The 23,504-nt window shown below is 40.7% G+C and overlaps 1 long non-coding RNA gene across 7 annotated transcripts in view; it reads left to right on the top strand.

Annotated features, from left to right (window-relative positions):
• Window positions 1-22,437, top strand: part of LOC148048481 (uncharacterized) — a 49,878-nt gene extending 27,441 nt beyond the window's left edge. For 3 of the 7 annotated variants that reach the window (XR_015695441.1, XR_015695443.1, XR_015695440.1), the window contains one exon: window positions 2,618-8,035. This is a non-coding gene — a long non-coding RNA (uncharacterized LOC148048481). The other 4 variants (XR_015695444.1, XR_015695446.1, XR_015695442.1 and 1 more) reach the window with 4 other exon arrangements.
• Window positions 22,438-23,504: the final 1,067 nt, after the last annotated feature.

Genomic DNA, 23,504 nt, shown 5'->3' with positions numbered 1-23,504 from the left:
AAAGTCCCCTCTTCCTTCTTCTCTCCTTCTGGAATCTGAAATAAAGGCATCTCCCAGTCTCTGGCAACACTCAGAGTGTTTAGATGAAGGGATGAGATGGAGACACCTATTGAAATGTGTCTGAAGAAGATTAATAGGACTTGTCAGGGATGGGAAAGCTCAGGCTTTGCGGTAAATTTCTACCAAGAGAAGATGAATTACTGATGAATGCCGAGTTATCAACCCCATCACCATCATTCGACACTAAATCAAATTGAGCTGTTATCTGCAATCAGAAATTCTCCTCCTTCTCCTTTTTCTTCCTCTTCTTCTTCCTTTTTTTAAAGAAAGGTAATGTGCATGTTTTGGTTTAAGTCTTTTTAAAAAATCTATAAAAACATGGCACACAACCACGCTTCCTCTGCCTTAAGCCAGAGTGAAAGGTGACTGCTTTTAAGCAGAGGGCAGAATCACTATTTTCCATGGCCTATTTTAAGAAGCAGAGGGATGGGAGCTAATCAAGGATAAAAAAAAACACCAACCTAGAAATAGGGAGACCTATCCTGACAATGAGAACAATTAACCAGTGGAAAGGCTTGTCTTCAGAGGCAGTGGAGGCTCCAACACTGGAGGTTTTGAAGAAGAGATTGGACAACCATTTGTCTGAAATGATGTAGAGTCTCCAGTTTGAGTAGAGGGTTGGATTAGAAGACTTCTAAGGTGCCTTCCAACTCTGTTATTCTGAAAGAGAATCTCTTGGAGATGATGTGCCATGAGAAAAACCATATTTGTCTCATAACACAATGGTGAAAAATCTCTGCATGTGTTCTGATGGCCTTTACTTTACTTTTCAGAGAACTGGCTAGGACAGGGGTTAGCAACCCTTGGCTTATTTTATCCCTCTGCTGCAACTCCCTGTCACTGGTTGGCTCCCCAATTGATAAGGCTTTCAATTAGGATAGGGAGAGGAAAAAGGATGCCGTGCTAGGAGGAGACTTTATGGTGGGGGAACCAGACTTCTAGTCGGCAGAGGAAAAATGACGCCATACTAGGAGGGGTCTCTATGGTGGGGGGAAACCGGACTTCCAGTCAGCAGAGGAAAAAGGACGTTGCGCTAGGAGGAGACTCTATGGGGGAACCGGACTTCCAGTCGGCTCCAGAATTGAACAAGGGACTTCTGATTAGCACCTTTGTAGCTCTTTTAGTGTTTAAGATTGCCAACCTCTGAACTAAGATAATGTTTTCTGGGAAAAGGATAAAAATTCACCAAGACCAGCCTTCAGCATCAAACCCAGATATGTTTCAGAAGACTATTGGTGGGAATGAAAGTTAATACATTGACTTGTCCTTCAGCACAATAGATATCAAATGGTATGTAATTTCATAACAGTGAAGATAATTTATTTAATTTCTTTTTAACAATAAAATAATCCACGTCATTGATTTTATGTACTTTTAAGCATTCACATATTTGCCGGTTGGTTTTGAAAGTATCCCCAAATGTATAGAATTTGGCAGGTTTGCCATGCAGAGGCAGCTATGATGGAGAGCAAGGAAGGGCCTAAGCAAGGAGTCATTAGTATTTTGCTTAATTTATTTTTCTACCATCTTCCATGCCAAGTTCTGTGCTGCTGCAATGTCCATAAGAAAAAAATTGGCTACAAAAGTATAGTACCATCTTGTACCAATTATCTGGACATACCTTTAACAATCTTTGGACCATTATGTTATTATCCACTTTTAACGTCAATACTTTTTAATTATATTTTAATGTTAGTATTTTTTAACATAGTGTAAAAACTAATGTGTATTGCTGGTCTTTGACCGTAATAAAGATTACTTACCTTTCATAGATATTCGTGGGAGATATGCATGGTAACTGTAATGGGAATTAAAATATTATAAAATAATATTATAACATAAGTGATCCCAGTCATTATCTACACTTTGGGTGCCATATCTCAAATTTTTGGAAGGCACTTAGTAAACCTTTCCATTGACAACATTTCCATCTGTCAATTACAAAAGGCTTGGATCTGCAAATATACTATGTTGATACAACACAACATCCTAGGTTCTTGGAAGAATTCAACATGTTTGAAAACTAGTACCAGCTAAAGTACTGGTGGCTGTGATTTCACATTGTTGTGTGTAATAAACTGACAAACCTTCAAGTACCACTTGAACACCATCAGCAATGACAAAATCACAATCAGTCAATTTCAAAGAGCAGTTTTGCTTGGAATAGCTTACATCCTAAAACCTTTAACACCATCAAGTAACCATATCTGCCTCTCCCAGGTCCTTGGTAAGGACACAATAGGTAGATTAAAAATGCCAGATCCAATCTAAACATCTGGTTGACTGTGCAACAAACCGTAATACCTTTTCTCTTTTGTTTCCTCTGGCTGTTCCCTTTCCTCTCCCTTCTGAATTTTGCTCACAGGGCAGGACCACAAGATCTGATGGCCACTTTGCATAACAACAAGTGATAAAAATCAGTGTTTCCCCTTTTGAAAATGGTTTCTCATACTAGTGTTAGTGAAGATATGGGCATGATCACCTTGGTCAAATATTTATTTATTAAATTTATACCTAAAGCATTCTCTTTTCATAATTTTCTCCCCAACCTCTGCAGGGGGTACGTGTTGCTAAGTCAGAAAGATGAGGCTAAAGTCAACCAGTGAGCTTCCAAAATGAGGGTGGATAAGAGCCCAAGTTTCCCATTTCTGTTCAAGTACCTTCTCAACTATTCTCCATTAACTATTGGGCTGAGAAGAAGAGATGATCCCCAAGTCATACAGGACATCCGGGCCAAAGGAGGGCTTAGAACCCGAGTCTTCTTTTGCCTAGTACAATATTTTCACCATTACACCATGCTGGATCTCCAGTATGATCTTCTGTAGACTACATTAGCCTTCTCCAAACTTTCCAACTCCCAATTGTATATCTAAAAGGCATCAGACTGGGAAACCTGGTCACGGAGCTACGATTCAATAGAAGACTACATACTTCTTATGCTCCAAGTCCCAGATTCAGTCTTCAGAATACCCAGTTAGTGCAGGAAAAAGGTTGTGGACTACAAGTTTCAATAGTGCAGTACTGAATATTTTGTAGCGATGGAATCGCAATATGTAGTGGGGCAGGTTCTTCAGGTTATGTTAAGGTGTTTCTCTGTTATTTACCCATGCTTTGCTTATTTTACTGCTTATATTACAATTTTTTGAACTATCATGCTGGAGAAGACTCCTGCAAGTCCCTTGGACTGCAAGGCAATCAAACGGGTCAGTCCTAGAGAAGATCAACCCTGACTGCTCTTTAGAAGGCCAGATCCTGAAGATGAAACTCAAGTACTTTGGCCACCTAATGAGAAGGAAGAACTCACTGGAGAAGAGCCTAATGCTGGGAATGATGGAGGGCAAAAGAAGAAGGGGACGGTAGAGAATGATGTGGCTGGATGAAGTCACCAAAGCAGTAGGCCTGAGCTTAAATGGACTCCAGAGGACGGTAGAGGACAGGAAGGCCTGGAGGAATGTTGTCCATGGGGTCACAATGGGTTGTACACAACTTCACAACTAACAACAACAATTACAATTTTCATTTGTTTCCCCATCTCAACATGACATGTTTTCAGCTCTTATGGTTAAAGGGACCTTGAAGGCTACAGAATATGAGTTCAGAAACCACATGATGCCCTGTGTCTGCAGATTTCCAGTCCTTGTGGTAGAACCACGGCCAGTCCATACCTTAACTAGATAAATTGAATGGCATACTTGAATAGAGGCCAGTTTCTTATGCCCACGAAGTTATTCCTCAGATATCCTGGTGTTTTTCAGATGTTTGGATTAGATACAGTCTTTCCCCATTGTTTGCTATGGCCCTAAGTTGAAATCTACAGCATCTGGAGGACACCAGGTGGCCTACCCTTGACTGGTTCTAAACTTTCTTTAAAATGCTAAATTGGTGAATGGATTCATATTGAATCAAGATGTTGGGATCCAATGTTCAAAACAAACAATTAAGTGCTTCAGGGACCAGGTCTAGCGAATGCACTGAAAATTGGCTAGTATTTCTCTAGACATCTGGCTGGTTTAATGCACCTAATAGCTTGACATTTGGCCCTGGATTTCTTCAGCTAAATGTATCCATCTGTACCTAGTTTGTTTTTTCTTTGTTTATGGATGATCCTTCCAAACTATACCACATATTGGGACCTGTAGTCAGAAGTCAACCCTCACTGATTTTGTGTGATGGAATGAACTCCCTGGTAAGATTTTGGCTCCCCTTAAAAAGGGAACTCCAAATCATTTTATTTATTTCTTTAATTTATAGACTGCTGATCTTGCTCAAAGAATTTATTTATTTATTTGATTTATTAATCGTTTATAAGATAATAGTTATAAGAATAAACATGAGTATGAATGAAATGGGTACGAATAAATGGGGACAGTAGGACAGGGATGGTAGGCAGAATGGTGCGCTTATGCACGCCCCTTACAGACCTCTTAGGAATGGGGTGAGGTCAATAGTAGACAGTTTAAGGTTAAAGTTATGGGGGTTTGAAGATGTAACAACAGAGTCAGGTAGTGCATTCCAGGCGTTGACCACTCTGTTGCTGAAGTCGTATTTTCTGCAATCAAGTTTGTAGCGATTTACAGTGAGTTTATATCTGTGGTGTGCTCTTCTGTTATTGCGGTTGAAGCTGAAGTAGTCACTGACCGGTAGGACATTGTAGCAGATAATTTTGTGTACTACGCTTAAATCCAACCTTAGGTGGCATAGTTCTAGGTTGTCCAAGCCCCAAATTTCAAGCCTGGTGGCATATGGTATTCTGTTGCAAGCAGAGGAGCAGAGTACTCTTCTCGTGAAATACTTCTGGACTTGCTCAATTGTATTAATGCCCGATATACAATTGTCCCTTGATAGGGCCAAGGATTACATATGAAAGAGGTATACCAATGCTTCATTCAGAATGTTGTCTTCTAAACGATAGCAAGAATCTGATTCAGAAGCACAACCTCAGAGAACGGTGAACCACGAGACACAACCCATAAACTCCATTTGGCTAGCATAATGCATCAATCTGCATTTATCACAACCCTGACTAGATTTATATGCTCTAATGGTTCCACAATAAGAAAAAGCTGGGATCTTATTTATGCTTTCCTGTCTCAAGGAATCCCCCCCCCCATATATTTGTCAGACACTGATGGGCTTTGCCTGGATTTAATCATAGACTGAAGGTAGGGGAGGAAAAGTGTATTATTAAAGAATCAAAATAATTTCAGAAGCAATCAATGGATCATATGATTGATTCAGTGCGTAAATCAGCCGTAATGCAAAACAGGTTTCTTCAAATGAGGAATACTGAGATACAAAGCTAGGCAGCTGGGTAGAACCACCAGTTGAAAATATCAGGACAATACGATTAACTCAGAATGGTAGTGGAATAATGGAATATCACTTCCTTCTTTCACCCCCCACCCCCCAATGAGACTTAACAGCAGAATTCACTGGCATGAAATCATGTTTCATCATTTAGTGTGCGAGGACAGCCATTGAAGATAAATCATGATTGAGTAAAAGTAGTCCTTAGTATATATGCAAACTCAACCATTGTATATATATTGTGGCATCTCAGGTTAGATTTATAGAACAAGAGCCAATATCTCTAAAATCTGCTATTTTTACAGGCCAGCATTCATTTACTTTCTTTGTACTTCCTCACTCTCCAGATGCCACTTCACTTCTGCAGATATCGTTGGACAATTTATTCTAACATTATAAATCACCTCAGCTCCGGATGATAGTCTTTGCCATCCAAAAAAGCACCTGGGTTTCATTGATGTGAGAAAGATTCAAAGTCTGTCACATGTTCTGCAAGGTTAGATATTCCTCTAGTCTCCAGGTATATGGAGATATTTTTTTAATTGTTCTTGGTGAATCTCTCAAAGTGAGACATCAGGATGGAATTAGGAAACGTGAAAAGTCAGGCTGAAGAATTTTGGACAGTGATGTCCCATAAAATTCCACCAGTAATAATTCTGTCAGAACTGAAGAAACTTCTTGGATGAGAAGCAAAACCTTATCAAAGGAAAAAACCCAAGAAAGTCCAGTTGCCTTTTGGGGAAAAAAAACACTTTGGGAATAACCATAACCTAGATGATTGAGAATCACCATAGATAAATTTTATCACAACTGAGAATAAGATAAAATCCAATATAACACTACCAAGAATGAAAAAGAAATTCTCCAGCATTCTGAGAAGATGGCTGAAAATCAGATGTTGCTTTTTCAAGAAAAGAAAATTCAGAAAATCACAAGGCAGATTTTGGTAAGCATTGATTGAATCATATTGGTTTATCAATTCTGCCTTAACCCTGAATATATAAATGTATCGAAAAGTATTTCTTTCAACATACAAGTCTCCATTCTGATCTTAAAGCAGGACATCTGGAGTCCTACTCAGGCTCGCGTATCTGAGTATGAAAATAAAATCTTGATTTTATGATCTTTTCCCCAGTTTGGAGACCTGAGTTGTCTGGCTTCTGGTTGCCTGAAGAATTATAACCATCTTCAGGCAAAGTACAGGAGGTTGTGTTCAAATCTCCATTAGCAATGCTACTGAAGAAGTGATGATGTTCTTCACTCCAAAATCAAGGTCCCGAGACTTTTAAAGTGTTTATTTATTTACTAAATGACTTTGTTTATGGAAACATATAGGGTCTTTTTTGAACCAGGCATCTTGGTTCCAAACAGCATCCTCCATCAAATAAGAATCTGAGGCTAGAGATTCCTCAAAATTCAAATTCATTAAAGAAGCCATGTTGGCACATCTGGGAAATCCTGAATCTGAAAGCTTCCCAGTTTTCCCCACCCAATTGAAAGTTCAAGATCCTGCCCATATGTCCATCACATGCCCCAATCAGCCACTGTCATGAAGGAAGATTCCTCTCATCCACATCAACCCAGGGACAGGGACAAAACGACGTTGAATCTCTGAGAAGGAATGTTATTTTGGCTACATATCTCCCATGCACCATATAATCCCCCCTCCCACAGTAGAATATGTTTGAATATGTGGCAGGCTTGAGGCCCTATACAAAGATGGCTTCCAAGCCCGACACCAGGCTCAAAGAATTGTTGATAGATGAATAGCTTAGCTCAGACCATAGTTTCAAACACTTGCAAACCTCTGAGAAAGCTTTGACATAAGGAACCACAATCATACATATTGCCGACCCTTGTTACTACAATTGCAGATCGCAAAGTGTACTAAGACATAACTGGGGCCCCATATTGCTTAAGATCTTCTAAATCAAAACCAATGTTTTATTCATTTATTCCATTTCTGTCATGCCTCTCTTCCAGGAGCTCAACATCGTGTATATTCCTTCCTTTTATGCTGAGAATAATAAATAAAACTTGTGAGCAGAGCTGCGTTGAAAGCTAGTGAGATGCCTCCAGACATTCAGTGGGCTTCCTTGGTGAGGGGGAACTGTATCCCCAACTCTCACAGGTAGAAGCCAGGTGTCTATGTCGAAGCAGTTTTATATATGAAATTAATGCTGTGTTCACATTATGTGTGTTGCTTATAATATAACTCACTTTCTCATCCATCATTCAGTTTCAGCAGGTTAGCATAAGGTGTCCCAAGAAAAGCTCTTTGCATCTCAGATGAAAATGAACATGAGCCTCTAATGCTTCATTCTATCAGCCAGATCTTACATGGTCTTATATTATCAGCCGGGATGATAAAAGCTATTATACTATTTACATCGTGGATACCTGCTATGATTCTATGAAAGACTTACTCCATGGATACATACGTGGCATTAAGAAGCAAAGTAATTAAGAAGGCTGGTACTCGTAGTTGGCTTTTTTCCAAGCTTGGGGTGGGGGCAGTACCTGAAAACAAGGTACTATATAGGTACAGCTAATCTGATGATGTCCATAATGTATTGAAGGTTTTTCTGGGGTTCCCTTGATCTGAAGACCTGTGAGTTGCTTATTTTTCAGCCTTTTAATTGACTGAATACTCTGAAATAAAATTGCACATTTCCAAAACCTTTGTGTGAGATATCTTTTACAGGGTTTTGATGGCCATTTAAAAAGAGCAATCCTATACATACATACAAACCAGTGGTGGGTTTCAATTTTTTTTAGGATCTCTTCTGTAGGTGTGGCCTGCTTTGTGGGAGGGGTTTGCCGGCCATGTGACTGGATGGGAGTGGCTTGCCAGCCATGTGACTGAGTGGGAGTAGCTTGGCAGTCATGTGACTGGGTGGATGTGGCCAAATTGTAAAATGTGGTGAAACTCACTTAACAACGCTCTTGCTTAGCAACCAGAATGTTGGCTCAGAAACTCTGGCATTGAAGTGTGCAAGTCTTAAAGCTGTCAAGTTACAAGATCCTTGCACCTCTAACCCTTTAGAAAAAAAACCCCAGAAGTGTTCAAACCTGACAGCTTTAAGACTTGTGGACTTCAACTCCCAGAATTCCTCCTCCAGACATGTTGGCTCAGGAATTCTGGCATTGAAGTGTGCAAATCTTAAAGCTGTCAAGTTACAAGATCCTTGCACCCCTAATCCTTTAGAAAAAAAAACCCAGGGATGTTCAAACTTGACAGCTTTAAGACTTTAAGGTTTAGATAGGACTCTTAGAGGCGGGCAGGATGATTGGAGAACCAGCCAATCAGTGGGCAGTGGGCGGGGCAAGTGTGGTACAGATGGGCGGGGGGAGGGAGCTGGAACCGGTTCTAAATGGCAGGGTAGATTTGTGGAAGAGGTTAGAACTAGCAGGAACCCACCCCTGATACATACATGCATACATACATATGCACACGCACACATGCATGCACATAGACACAGACATATATATGTATATGTATGCATGCATGCATATAATCCATATTTACTAGCTGCTGTCAGTAAGGACATAGTGGATAAAACGATTAAGAAATACACTGAGAAAAAAAAAACTTCTGAAGAAGGTTGGATTAGAGGTAGTCCCTGACTTATGACCTCATTTGGGGCCAGAATTTTCATTCCTAAGCAAGGCAGTTGTTCAATGAATTATGCCTGATTTTATGACCTTTTTTTTTTTTTTTTTGCTGTGGTTGTTATTGAATCAGTGCAGTTAAACGCATCATGCAATAGTAAAACCCATCTGGATTTTCCATTGACTTTGCTGGTTGGAAGCTGTGTAGCAATTACATGACCCTGGCATGCTTCATCCATTGTAAATACATGTTGATTGCTACATGCCCGAATTTTAATCACATGACCTTAGGAATTCTGCAATGGTTGTAAGTATCAGGACCACTTTTAAGTCAGTTTTACCCGCCCCCTTGTAACTTCAAATGGTTACTGAATAAATGGTTGCAATTTGAGGATATACATACTAAAAAGCAGAGACATCAACCTGCCAACAAAAACGCATATAGTCAAGGCTCTGGTTTTCCCAGTTGCAATGGATGGCTGTGAAAGTTGGACCATAAGAAAGGCTGACCACCAAAGAATGGAGGCCTTTGAACTCTGGTGCTGGAGAAGACTCCTGCGAGTCCCTTGGACTGCAAGGCCATCCAACCAGTCAGTCCTAGAGGAGATCAACCCTGGCTGCTCTCTAGAAGGCCAGATCCTGAAGATGAAACTCAAATACTTTGGCCACCTAATGAGAAGGAAGGACTTCAGAGCCTAATGCTGGGAATGAGGGCAAAAGTAGAAGGGAACAGCAGAGAATGAGGTGGATGGATGGAGTCACCGAAGCAGTTGGTGAGAGCTTAAATGGACTCCTGGGAATGAGAGAGGACAGGAAGGCCTGGAGGAACATTGTCCATGGCGTTTGCAATGGGTGGGACACAACTTGGCAATTAACAACAAGTTGAGGATGACCTGTATTTTACAGGTCAGCATTCATTTACTCTCTGTGTACTTCCTCACTCTCCAGATGCCATTTCGCTTCTCCAGATATTGTTGGACTATTTATTCTAGCATCATAAATCACCTCAGCTCTGGATCATAGTCTTTGCAGTCCAAAAAACCCACCTGGGATTCATTGATATGAGAAAGATTCAATGTCACATCGGGTGCAAGGTTAGATATTCCTCTGGGTAGTCTCCAGGTATAAGGAGACATTTTTTAAAATGTTCTTGGTGAGATATCGGGATGGAATTAGGAAATGTGAAAAGCCAGGCTTGAGAATTTTGGACAGTGAAGTCCCATAAAATTATACCAAAAAATACACATTGCTGTTATAGAATGAATGACTCTGTTTCTCCAACATTCCTCCTGTCTTCTGAAAGTTGGTTGAAGAAATGCACAATTTATGTACAAATCTAAGTTTGCTAGTTTTTATTTTTTTACCTCAGCTAATTTTGTCTAGGGGTCAGCCAGTCCTGTCTTTCTGCTCCCTTTCACCAGATATTTATCTGCAATTTACATTTTTAAGGCACCGTCTTTAAACAATATTTAAGAGACCTTAGCAAGAGGCCCTGAGTTAAAGCAGTATGTAATCAAATATGGATGCATACAAACACACACTTAAGCAAAACATCCAGAAAAAAAACCACCCCAGATTATGCATTTTCTGATCTGTTTCACCCATTCACAAATGAGTTGCAAACAAGAATCAAAGATTTCTTCAAAGCTCAACAAATGATGGGAGCTCACCAGAACAAGTTTTTCTTTGTTATGGAAGATATAAGCATTATTTGCTATAGCTTTTTTTTTTATTAAAAAAACATATATACATTTTAAATTAGAGTTGTGAAAGCAAAGCTTCATCTTTAATTCATCACCCTCAGCTGAAAGAAATCAGGCATGTCTCGCACGCAGCCCCTCGTATGGTGCTGACTTCATCAAGTATGGTCTGAAATTAATTAGCCACATTCATTCCAACTGGAGGTTAAAGAGAGAGAGAGAGAGAGAGAGAGAGAGAGAGAGGGGGGGAGAGAGGGAGAGAGAGAGAGACTAAGAAGAAAGGAACTGTGCTTTTTTAAAGATGACCACTGGAAAACTTCACATGATATTTCTCCAAATATCCTGGGATCTTTCCTTATTTTAAAACTCTCTAGGTTGACTTTTCCAGACCTTTCGTCCAGTTGTGTCAAAATTAGCAACAAATCAAACATTGGGAAGAAGTAGTGATGGGATTCAAAATATTTCACTATCAGTTCTGTGGGAGTGGCTTGGTGGGCGGGGCAGGGAAGGGAAACTGCAAAATCCCCATTTCCTCCCGATCAACTGGGACTCGGGAGGCAGAGAATAGATGGGAACGGGACCAGTCAGAGGTGGTATTTACCGGTTCTCCGAACTACTCAAAAGTTCCGCTACCAGTTCTCCAGAACTGGTAAGAATTGGCTGAATACCACCTCTGGAACACTGGGAAGAAGGATATATCTTTATACCACTTTTAGAAGTGGTGAGCATATTTGTCCGTGACCCGTCAAAACCGCGGTCCACAAAAGCGCGATCGACGAAAGCGCGCATTTGACGTCATCACAGCGCGATGAAAAAAATTTAAAATTGAAATAACAATAAAATTAAAGCAAGCCGATTCACATAAAGGTAAGGGTTAGGTTTAGGGTTAGGGTTAGGGTTAGGTTAAGGGTTAGGGTTAGGTTTAGAGCGTTAGGGTTACGTTAAATTTTATGTTAAAGGTTAGCGTTAGGTTTAGCGTTAGGTTAAGGGTTAGGTTTAGGGTTAGATTTAGGCTTAGGTTAAGGGTTAGGTTTAGGGTTAGGTTTAGGGTTAGGTTTGGGGGGGTTAGGGTAAGGTTTTCGCTTTATTTTTACATTTTTCCATCACAGCGCGATGTTTTCGTCGTGCTGTGATGACGTCAAATGCACGCTTTCGTCAACCGCGATTTTATCGTCCATGGTTTTGTGGTGGAACCTATTTGTCAACTTATAAAAACAAGGCAAAGAACAATAAAGCCATAAAGAGGAAGGGTAGCAATGTGTGTCGAAGCCTGGAAAGACGTCTGGGAAGTTGAATATGGGGCAATCTAAACCTACAGGAACTGAAATATCTGGGGCTGCAGTGTGAGAAGAACATAGAGAAAGTTGCAAGGAATGCTAACCCGGATCTCCCTTTATTGATTTAGTCTAACAGGTATAGTGGAATGGACTGTACTGTTTTTGAAAGATGATGTGGTAGAATGGGTTAAACCATTTTGTGGAGGAGTTGCAGACTGATGATGGGATAATTTGAATGCTTTCCCATCTTAAAAGCAAAACAAGCTTCTTACAAGCAGAAAACCAAAGACCCTTTCCTCACCTTTTTCACTTCCTAATCCTGCAAGAGCCAATGGAAAACATGGAATGGGAAAAAGAACCAAAACCATCATGCTGCAGTCATGTCATGAGTCTGAGACTAATAAAAGCAGTATGTAGTAGAGAATCCCTAACATGTTGGGTCATCATTTCACAAATATTTCATTACTTAGAACATAGATCAGAGAATAATGGGGCTGGAAGGGACCTTGGCGATGTTCTAGTTCACCCCTGCTCAAGCAGGAGACACTATACCATTCCAGACAAATGGAAAAATCTATCTTCAAATGAGTGAATATTAAAATGGCAAATCTCTCTCTCTCTCTCTCTCTCTCTCTCTCTCTATCTCTCTCTCTCTATCTCCCTATCTATCTATCTATCTATCTATCATCACCTATCTATCTATCACTGGAGATTTTGAAGAAAAGAAAAGAATGGAAAGCCATTTGTCCAGAATAGTCTAGGGTCTCCTTCTTGAGCAGGGGATTGGACTAGAAGACCTCCAAGGCCCCTTCCAACTCTGTTATTCTGTTAATACTATCGGGGAATTGGAAAAGAAATGTTGGCTTGCAAATGCAAGAAATACAGCTTCTGCATAAATTCAGAGATGTGCAATCATTGAAAACTTTATTTGATTGGATTATTAACAGGACCTGATTTTCATTTAAACTCATAAAATCCCCCAAGTCTTCATCCTTGTTCTGTCTTTTGTTTGTTGTTCTGCCAATTTCATTGATGATGATTACGACGAGAACAACACCACCGACAATAATGCTTTGGAAAGAAATCAGCAAGAGAGGTTTAATTAACCAGGTATCCTAATTGAATTCCAATTATTAAGTTGCCAGCGACAACTTAAATAGACAACTCAAGATTGACAAAAGAAATGTTGCCAGAAGGATGTTGAAGAATAGCTGGAAGAAAACCATTCCAATGACTATGTATTTGGAGGGCAAGAACCAGCTTGTACAAATATTAGCCAGGAAACACAGCTCTTTTATTCAGTTAGAGGCACCTTTTTTTTCTTAGTTTTAGTTTTGTGGTCTGGAAAAGTTTGCTTGCTAGATGAGACGAACAGCTAATTAATGCCCTGAATTGGGAAAATGTGTTTTGTTTTGGTTTCTTTTTAAAAACCTGTCAAACCTGCAACCATCATGACTTTTCAACATGGATCTGATAATCTAATCCTAATCTCAATCTTACTCATAGATTTAAAACGCAAAAAAGGAAAGCCATGCCTTCAGTTATATGGCTCCTCCGTGAAGGATTTGGCTCAATGTCAGACGTATCGCTTTCATAACTTCTGGCTTTGTTGTTTTTGTTTGGCACTTTGGATTGGATAGCCACCTGTCTAAAACGGTACAGGGTTTCCTGCTTGAGCAGTTGGACTACAACAGGGGTGTCAAACTCGTGATGACACGTTGTCACTATGTGATGTAGGACAACTTTTTCCCCTTTGCTAAAATGGGTGTGAGTGTGGTCAGCACGTGATGCATCTGGCCTGTGGGCCACAAATTTGACACCCCCTGGAGTAGAAGAACTCCAAGGTCCCTTCTAGCTCAATTCTGATTGATTGACCCTGTACCATTTCAGGCAAGTGGCTATGTCCAATGTTTTCTTAAACATTTCCAGTGATGGAGCACCCACAATTTCTGATGGCAAGCTGTTCCACTGGTTAATTGTTCTCACTGTTAGGAAATCCCTCCTTAGTTCTAGGTTGCTTCTCTCCTAGATTAGTCTTCCAATATTTGAGGGGCTGCCACAGAGAGGAGAGGGTCAAGCTATTTTCCAAAGCACCCAAAGGCCAGACAAGGAATCATGGAAGGAAAGTGATCAAGGAAGGATTCAACCTGGAAATAAAGAGGGATTTTCTGACAGTGAGAGCAATCAACCAGTGGAATAGAAGTTGCCTTCAGAAGTTGTGGGAGCTTCATCACTGGACACTTCTAAGAAGTGACTGGGCTGGCATCTGTCAGAAATGTTGTAGGGTCTCCTGCTTGGGTGGGATGTTGGATTAGATCACCTACAAGGTCCCTTCCAACTCTGTTAATTTGTTAGTCTGAAACGGTATAAGGTCAATAGCTAAGACATTCCACTGGTTGATTGTTCTCACTGTTAAGAAATTAGCTAGTTCTAGGTTGCTTCCTTCCTTGATTAGTTTCCATCCATGGTTTCTTGATCTGCCCTCTGGTGCCTTGAAGAATAGGTTGACCCCACTCCTTCTTTGTGAAGGAAAGCCCCCTGCGTGAAAGCACCCTTTAATGTGCACTCAAGGCAATTGTATTCCAGTGAGAACACACAGAGACACACAACTGAGAAAAAGAACACAATCAGATCATAGGTGTACTGACTGTCCCTCTGCTTAATGAACTGTGTCCCTATACTGTATATTATAATAAAATAAATACCTGCCAGCCACTTCTAAAAGCAATCTGTGGCCTTTTTTCCCCTTCTCCAGCTCTCTCCCTCTCCCTCCCTCCCTCCCTCTCTCTCTCTCTTAAAGGAAGCCAAATCCATAATTGCAGATGCTTATCTGTAACATCTGTCTCTGAAGGAAAATGTTAGAAATGGCTGCTGGGATGAAAACATTGTCACTCTAGGACACTTAAGGGCCTCAACATTTTCTTGATAATTAAGAAAACAAACAAACAGGAACAACATGCCACGCTGTTCCCTTCCCTGAAATATTTAGCCTTCAAGCAACCCACTTGAGGAGATGTATCTGCTCAACACACAAGCCTTTGGAGGCCACCTAGCTATGGAATTATAATTACCAAGGGTTCTCCGACAGCTTTCAAGGGGAGAAACTGGTGCCAACGCAAGGATTTATTCATTGGTTGATGTTTTTGTGTGGGATTCGAGGTCCTGTTAGATGGGCTTTGTTATATGTGGGCGTGTATGTATTTTACATACACGTGGCAGATTTTATTTTCCTGGGCTCCAAGATCACTGCAGTTGGGGACTGCAGCCAAGAAATGAAAAGACACTTGTTCCTGGGGAGAAAAGCTATGGCAAATCTAGACAGCATACTAAAAAGCAGAGATATCACCCTGCCAACAAAAGTGTGTATAGTCAAGGCTACGCTTTTCCCAGTTGCAATGGGTGGCTGTGAAGGCTGGACCATAAGGAAGGCTGAGCGCCAAAAAATGGAGGCCTTTGAACGGAAGAAGACTCCTGTGAGTCCCTTGGACTGCAAGGCCATCCAACCGGTCAGTCCTAGAGGAGATCAGCCCTGACTGCTCTTTAGAAGGCCAGATCCTGAAGAGGAAACTCAGATTCTTTGGCCACCTAATGAGAAGGAAGGAGTCCCTGGAGAAGAGCCTCATGCTGGAAACAATGGAGGGCAAAAGAAGAAGGGGACGACAGAGAATGAGGTGGCTGGATGGAGTCACAGAAGCAGTAGGCATGATCTTAAATGGACTCCAGAGGATAGTAGAGAGCAGGAAGGCCTGGAGAAATGTTGTCCATGAGGTTGCGATGGGTCAGACATGACTTCGCAACTAACAACAACAAATGTATTTATTAAATTTATATAGCTGTGCATCTCATGGGAAGTGACTTTGGGGAGTGTACCACAATGATTAATTATTTAATCATTAATTAATTATTAAGATGGATTGACAACATCAGCAAATATTGTGGGCCCAACTGGCCCAAAAGAAAGCTGAAGACCATATTGGTTGGAAACCTGAGGAAGAGGCCTTCATAAATATAATCTTTATTGTCATTGTACTTAAATACAATGAAATTGGTTTACATTTTCATCGTACAATGGATAGAAAAAGGCTAGAATGATGATGATGATGATGATGATGATGATGATGATGATGATGATAATGATAACAACTATTGTAGCATGCGACAGTGGCCAAACATAGACAGAAGGGAAAGGAGAATATATATATATATATAAATTTTCTTTCATAAACATAGAACTGAGGAGAAATTTCCTGACAGTGAGAACAACTAAACAGTGGAACAACTTGCCTCCTGAATGCGTGTATGCTCGATGTTGAAGGTGTTCAAGAAGAGGTTGGACAATCATTTCTCTAGAGGTTATGGGTGCTCCATCACTGGAGGTCTCCTGCTTAAGCAGAGGGTCAGATTAGAAGACCTCCAAGGTCCTTTCCGACCCTGTTATTCTATGTTCTATATCTATTCCAAGATTCTAGGCCACACACGGCTAAAAGAGAAGAGGACAGCAGAAGATGAGGTGGTTAGATAGTGTCATCAACACAGTAAGCAGGAGTTTAGGCAGATTGGAGAGACAATGGAGGACCGGGCATTTGGCATGCTGTGGTCCATGGGGTGACAAAGAGTTGAACATACTTAGCGACTGAACAATGACAACAAAAACCTGGATTATTTTTATTTCTTTATTTCTTTGTTCTTAGATTTCTATCCCACTTTTCTTCTGGGAATTCAAGCTGGATTGTATTCAGATATATTTCTATTTCATCCCCATCCCTGTCCTAGGAGCCCTGTGGGGCGCAGGGGTTAGAATGCAGTGTTGCAGGCTAACTCTGAGCTTAGCCAGGAGTTCGATCCTGATGGGCTCAAGATTGACTCAGCCTTCTGAGGTGCATAAAATGAGGACCCAGATTGTTGGGGGCAATGGGCTGACTCTGTAAACCCCTCAGAGAGTGCTGTAAAGCACTATGGAGCGATATATCATTCTAAGTGCTAAGTGCCATTGCAATCCTTCTGTGTGAGGTGCTTAAGCCATGCATCCACAGAAGGACAAAACGGGGGTCAAGCTATTTCACCGAGCCTTCAAAATCTTGGGAGGGGGCTATGAGCTTTGAGCAAGTATTCTCATAAAGACATACATATTTCCCTTGTAGGCTCATGGTTTGATTACATAATAAAATCCTGCTGAAGATTAGCAATGATAATGCTAGTCTGACTTACTTTTATTTTAAAATGTTTTATTGCATAAAGCTAGTGGCCAAACAAAGAAAAGAAAATATGGGTGGGGGTGGGGGGAAGGCTAACACTGGGAAATGGAAATCCATTTGAAAGAGAGCCGCAGAAAGAGTGGGGGGAAAGAGAGAAATCTACATTTTAATGAACATATTTTCAAGCCATTTCAAATAAGAGTCCAAGAGAAATAATTACAAAAGTTTGGGGGGAAAAAAGAGCATTAGCTTTGATAGCTTTCTCCTCTGTAAAGCAATTAAAACGGACCATTTTTCAAATACTAAGCAGAAAATTACTAATGGACAGACTGAAAAAAAAAGCTTTCATTTCAATCTCATGTCCTTTATTCTTCTAAAAAAAGGGAAAGAAGAAAAAGGTGGTTTTTAGATAGATTACTGCATAAAGGAATCACTCGCTGGATGTCATAAAAACTATGTCTGGGTAGAATGACAAAGATTAACAGCAAGATTTAAATCGCATAGCAGTCCAGTTAATAGCAATGTCTAATTAAGGAGTGCATTATCGGTCTGTAACGTTGATTTGATAGAGAGAACTTCAAGTTCAGAATATTTCATTGTTTCATTGTTCTCCCACAAACAATTGATATGTGTTTTAGTGGATAGGAATAACAGAGTCCAAGTTACTAACCAGGTTTTGAGAGCAATCTAGTTGGATACTTCTGCATCTGATGCAGAGAACTAAGGAGTATGAAAATGAATGTGGTTAAAATCAACTGAAATATATTTGTCTGCTTACAATCTCAGAAATTTGCAATCATGTGTAAAATGTACCCTTTTGGATGGGTGTATATACTGGTTAAGGGACAACCTGGAACTACACCGCCTATGGTCTGATCTAAGCATCGTACACAAAATTGTCTGCTACAATTGCCTGTCAATGACAACTTCAGCTTCAACCGCAATAATACACGGGCAAGCAATAGATACAAATTCAAGGCAAACAAATTCAATTCAATTCAATTCAATTCAATTCAAACTGCTCCAAACTCGATGGTAGAAAATGCGACTTCAGCAACAGAGTGGCCAACACCTGGAATGCTCTACCTGACTCCGTTGTTACATCCTCAAACCACCATAGCTTTAATCTTAAACTGTATAGTATGGACCTCACCCCTTTCCTAAGAGGTCTGTAAGGGGGTGTGCATAAGCGCACTAGTGTGCCTACCGTCCCTGTCCTACTCTCCCCATTTATTCATACCCATTTCCTGTGATCATGTATATGTTTATACTTATACCTGTTATCTCGTACATGTTTGACAAACTAAATAAATACATAAATAAATAAGTTTTCCTTCTGATTTTTGCAGGAAAGTTGGACATGCCGATTCACAAACACAACAGAAGCTCCATAGCAGAATCAGCTGCAAATTCAAGATTGTGGTATCTGGGGCTCCCCTACTGAATCCTGAAAAAATGACCTGCTCAATTGAGGGAGCCTGAAATCTCTGAATAACACCAATGACCTTACCAAGGAACATGTCATGAAGTCATTTTAGCATTGGCTGGAAGAGCATATTAAAATACAAGGCATTTGCTGTAGTAAAAACAGGGTACCTCATTCCAGCTGTCTATATATATTCCTTTCCAGCACTAAATCTGTCCAGGGACCTTTCAGAAATACAGCATTATGCCTCCTGCCTTCGCTTAGTGAATAGAAATGGGAAAAGGATGGAGATAAAAATCAGAGGGACATAGAATAGCGAATGTTCTATGATTTAATCACCATTACAGCTTAAAACAGCCCAGTCGACATTCACCCTCACTAAGTCAGGGATAAATCTCCATCTATAGCCACTGGGGAGAGTGATGGCATGGTAATGCGGGGTCTTTTAAAGATGCAGACCGCCCCCCCTCCCAAGCACTGCAAGGAACATAGATGAAGGGCAGAAGAAGTTGCCAGCTTCAAGAAAGATTGTTGAATGGCTGGGGGCCCAATGCTGGACTAGGTTCCTTCTCTGTGTGCAAATACACGATGCCCCAGTCAAGAAACTGCCAAAGAAGCCAAAAGCAAACAGTACAACCAACGATTCTCCAAGACCATCTCCACCAACACTGAGAGGCAAGCCACTCAAAAATAAACTGACAGCAAACCATACCTCTTACTAGCACTGATGATGTTACCTAGTTTGGGTAATGAAACCTCTGCAAGAAAACAAGCAAGCTCAGAGAGCACCAGGGACCCCTCATGTCAATGCTGAGCTACAAACATTCTGCTTTATTAGCTAATGAAAGCATCTGACGTACTTTTGACCCCTGTCATATTTCTCTGGTGATGACTATTCTCTCCCTGCAGTCTGATTGGATCTAATCACTCTTTTAATTTTTGACCTAGGATGATTTCCAAAGCTTTCACTCAAACACACGCAGGTTGTCTCCATTCCCCAATCTCATTGGTAAGGAAGCCAATTGTTTAAGTGAGTTTTGCCCCCACTTTGCGACCTTTCTTGCCAGGGCTGTTAAGTGAATGACTGCAGTTGTTAACTTAGTAGCACGGTTGTTAAGTGAATCTGGCTTCCTACCCCCCCCCCCCTTGATTTTGCTTAATTTAGGATATTGCAACCATCCTAAATACATGCCAGTTGCCAAGCAATTTCGATCACGTGATCCTTACGGATGCTACAGCGATCATAAGTGTGAGACACAAGTCATAAGTCACTTTCCCCCCCAAGCGCCGTTGTAAATTTAGTCACTAAACGAATAGTTGTAAATTTTGGACTACCTTGGATTTGACTTAGAAAAAAATGGGGCCTTAGAAAAGTTGTCTAAGAACATTTGAGACCCTACAGATTGAGAAATCTTCAACATGCAATTCATAAGTTAAAACCATGTTCCATCGTCAAGTGGAATTCGAATCCTCGCGACTTCAAAAACGTGCCTCTTGGCATATAGAAAGCTCATATTTCTAATCCCTTTCAGATTTTTGGGGTGTGTATGAGTGTCAATGAAACCCAGCAGCTCGCTGTAGAAAAGAAATGGAAAGTAAACCCGAAACAGGTTGGTTGAAAAGCGGAAGAAGTGTGACAGAAGCCAAAACAATTCTTGTACAAGATGAAATGGATTTGCCCCAAGAGGTTGTGGGAGGGGAATGGGGGCAGGAAAGAGACGTATAAATTCAATACTCGGGATTCTTTTGTGTTTCACTTTCACAAATTCCAGTATAGTACTCTGTTTCCCTGAAAATAAGGCCTTCCACAAATCATAAGCCCAATCGGGTTAAAATAAGCCCTCCCCCCAAAATAAGCCCACCTCAAAAATATTGCAACACAGCAGCAGCTATAAGGTGGCCACGCTCATCGCCTCCTGAACCTCAAAAATAATAAGACCTCCCCCAAAATTAGGCCATGTGCTTATTTAGGGGGTCAAGAGAATAGCAATAGCAGTTAGACTTATATACCGCTTCATAGGGCTGAAAGCCCTCTCTAAGCGGTTTACAGAGTCAGCATATCGCCCCCACAGTCTGGGTCCTCATTTCACCCACCTCGGAAGGATGGAAGGCTGAGTCAACCTTGAGCCGGTGAGATTAGAACCGCTGAACTGCAGATAACAGTCAGCTGAAGTGGCCTGCAGTACTGCACCCTAACCACTGCGCCACCTCGGTTCTTAATAAGACCCTGTCTTATTTTCGGGGAAACACGATAGGAAGATTTAGAAGAAGACATTTTTGTCTTTTTTTGGGGTGGGGGGGGAAGAACTGTGGATATGCAAGTAAAATAAACTCATCAAAAAAGGAGTGTGTGTCATTATTCTTTTACACACTCCTTTTAAAAAAGAATGACTATATATATATATATATATATATATATATATATATATATATATATATATATATATATATATATATATATATATATATATATATATATATATATATATATATATATGTTGTATTTGTGCTGATAAATAAATAAAGGGAGACTAGTATAGATCTATTTCAAGCTATTTAGCTCTCATCAGCTAGCCATACCCTTAACTGGGAATCGAACCTGTGCTGAATGGAAGTAGTGATCTTCCTCCCATATGTGGGCATACCGGGGGTTGTAACTCTAATATATAGGAATTATAAATACCATCAACAAAAAATGGAGCTTGCTCAGAAGCTGAAATACACCAAGTAAATGAGATGAAGAGTATGAAGTAGAGGGGAGAGGAAAGGGAAGAAGAGAGGGACAAGAGAGAGGGCGGGGGGGAGAGGAGGAGAGAAAGAAGGAGTGGAAAGGGGAGAAAGGAGAAGGAGAGAGGAAAGGGAAGTAGAGAAGAGAAGGGCGACAGAGGGAAGAAAGGCGGGAGGGAGGGGGAGAAAAGAAGGAGAAGAAAGTGATGGATAAGGTACCAATATGGTGTATGGAGAGCAGAAGAGCCAATAATTGATTTTGGGAGTTGATGGCAAGACAAATTGATGTAAACATTCAATAATACAATACGATGTTGGCTATGTAATAGTATACAATACAATACAATACAATACAATACAATACAATACAATACAATACAATACAATACAATACAATACAATACAATACAATAGCAGAGTTGGAAGATACCTTGGAGGTCTTCTAGTCCAACCCCCTACCTAGGCAGGAAACCCTATACCATTTCAGACAAATGGCTATCCAACATCTTCTTAAGGACTTCCAGTGTTGGGGCATTCAGAACTTCTGGAGGCAAGCTGTTCCACTGATTAATTGTTCTAACAGTCAGGAAATTTCTCCTCAGTTTTAAGTTGCTTCTCTCCTTAATTAGTTTCCACCCATTGCTTCTTGTTCTGCCCTCAGATGCTTTGGAGAATAGTTTGACTTCCTTTTCTTTGTGGCAACCCCTGAGATATTGGAACACTGCTATCATGTCTCCCCTAGTCCGTATTTTCATTAAACTAGACCTACCCAGTTCCTGCAACCATTCTTCATATGATTTAGTCTCCAGTCCCATAATCATCTTTGTTGTTCTTCTCTGCACTCTTTCTAGAGTCTCCACATCTTTTTTACATCGTGGCGACCAAAACTGAATGCAGTATTACAAGTGTGGCCTTACTAAGGCCTTATAAAGTGGTATTAACACTTCACGTGAACTTGATTCTATCCCTCTGTTTATGCAGCCTAGAACTGTGTTGGCTTTTTTGGCAGCTGCTGCACACGGCTGGCTTCTATTTAAATCATTGTCCACTAGGACTCCAAGATCCCTCTCACAGTTACTACTATTGAGCAAGGTACCATCTATACTGTACCTGTGCATTTCGTTTTTCTTGCCTAAATGAAGAACCTTACATGTGGTGATTTGTTATGAAAATGGAAAAATACAAAACTTTATTTATAAAAAAGGTGTGTGTGTGTGTGTGTGTGTGTGTGTGTGTGTGTGTGTGTGTGTGAGAGAGAGAGAGAGAGAGAGAGAGAGAGAGAGAGAGAGAGAGAGAGAGAGAGAGAGGCAGGCAGGCAGGCAGGCAGGCAGACAGACAGACAGACAGACAGACAGGAAAATGGCATCTCTAGCTTGCAACGTACCAGGAATTTGCCCCGAGTTGAATGAATAAAGTGGGGAACATGCATAAGGAAACCAAAGTATTCCAAGCACTACGTTTTTTTTTAAAGACCATCTTTTGACTTGGCAAGCATGAAATGGAAGGGTAGAACAGACTGATTAGCTCTTGTTGAAAGATGATTCTTCAGAACAGTTGGTCTTATTCTGGGGAAAGCAGGAGGGTGGCTGTTTTAAAACGGGGTGGGGGGGAGAGGAGCTATAGTAACCCACTTTCGAAAGAGCAGTTCGTAAAGCCTGCATTAACCCTCAAACCCTCAAATTTACGAAGCCCTTAGTTCTTCAGGATAGAGATACTCCTCAAATTACGACCCCATGATTAACCCCAACATTTCTGTTGCCAAGCAAAACATATGCTAAGTGAACTTTGCCCTGTTTTATGACCTTCCTTGCCACGGTTGTTAAGTGAATCATTGCAGTTAAGTCAGTAACACGGTTGTTAAGTGAATCTGCCTTCCCCTGTTGATTTGGCTTGTCAGAAGGTTGCCAAAGGGGAATCACGTGACCTGGGGACACGGCAACAGTCATAAATACCATTTTGATCACATGACTATGGGGATGGTCATAAGTGGGGAAAACGGTCATTAAGTCTCTTTTTTCAGTGTCATTGTAACTTTGAACGATCACTAAATGAACTGTTGTAAGTCGAGAATTACCTGTATTTTCAAGATGGTTCAGTGAAATATTCCCCAATGATTTCTCACTACTGGTCAGGAAAAAAAAGTATGCTATTCACCTGCATTGCTTTCTCTAAGGCAGGACAGGAAGCGATGGATGGAAAC

This window comes from Thamnophis sirtalis, unplaced genomic scaffold (assembly GCF_051295495.1).
Source record: "Thamnophis sirtalis isolate CommonGarterSnake01/CBP01778 unplaced genomic scaffold, rThaSir2_p1.2 scaffold_2, whole genome shotgun sequence".
NCBI lineage: Eukaryota > Metazoa > Chordata > Lepidosauria > Squamata > Natricidae > Thamnophis > Thamnophis sirtalis.
Note: the sequence above shows the minus strand (reverse complement) of the source record. Positions and strands in the feature narration are given on the sequence as shown.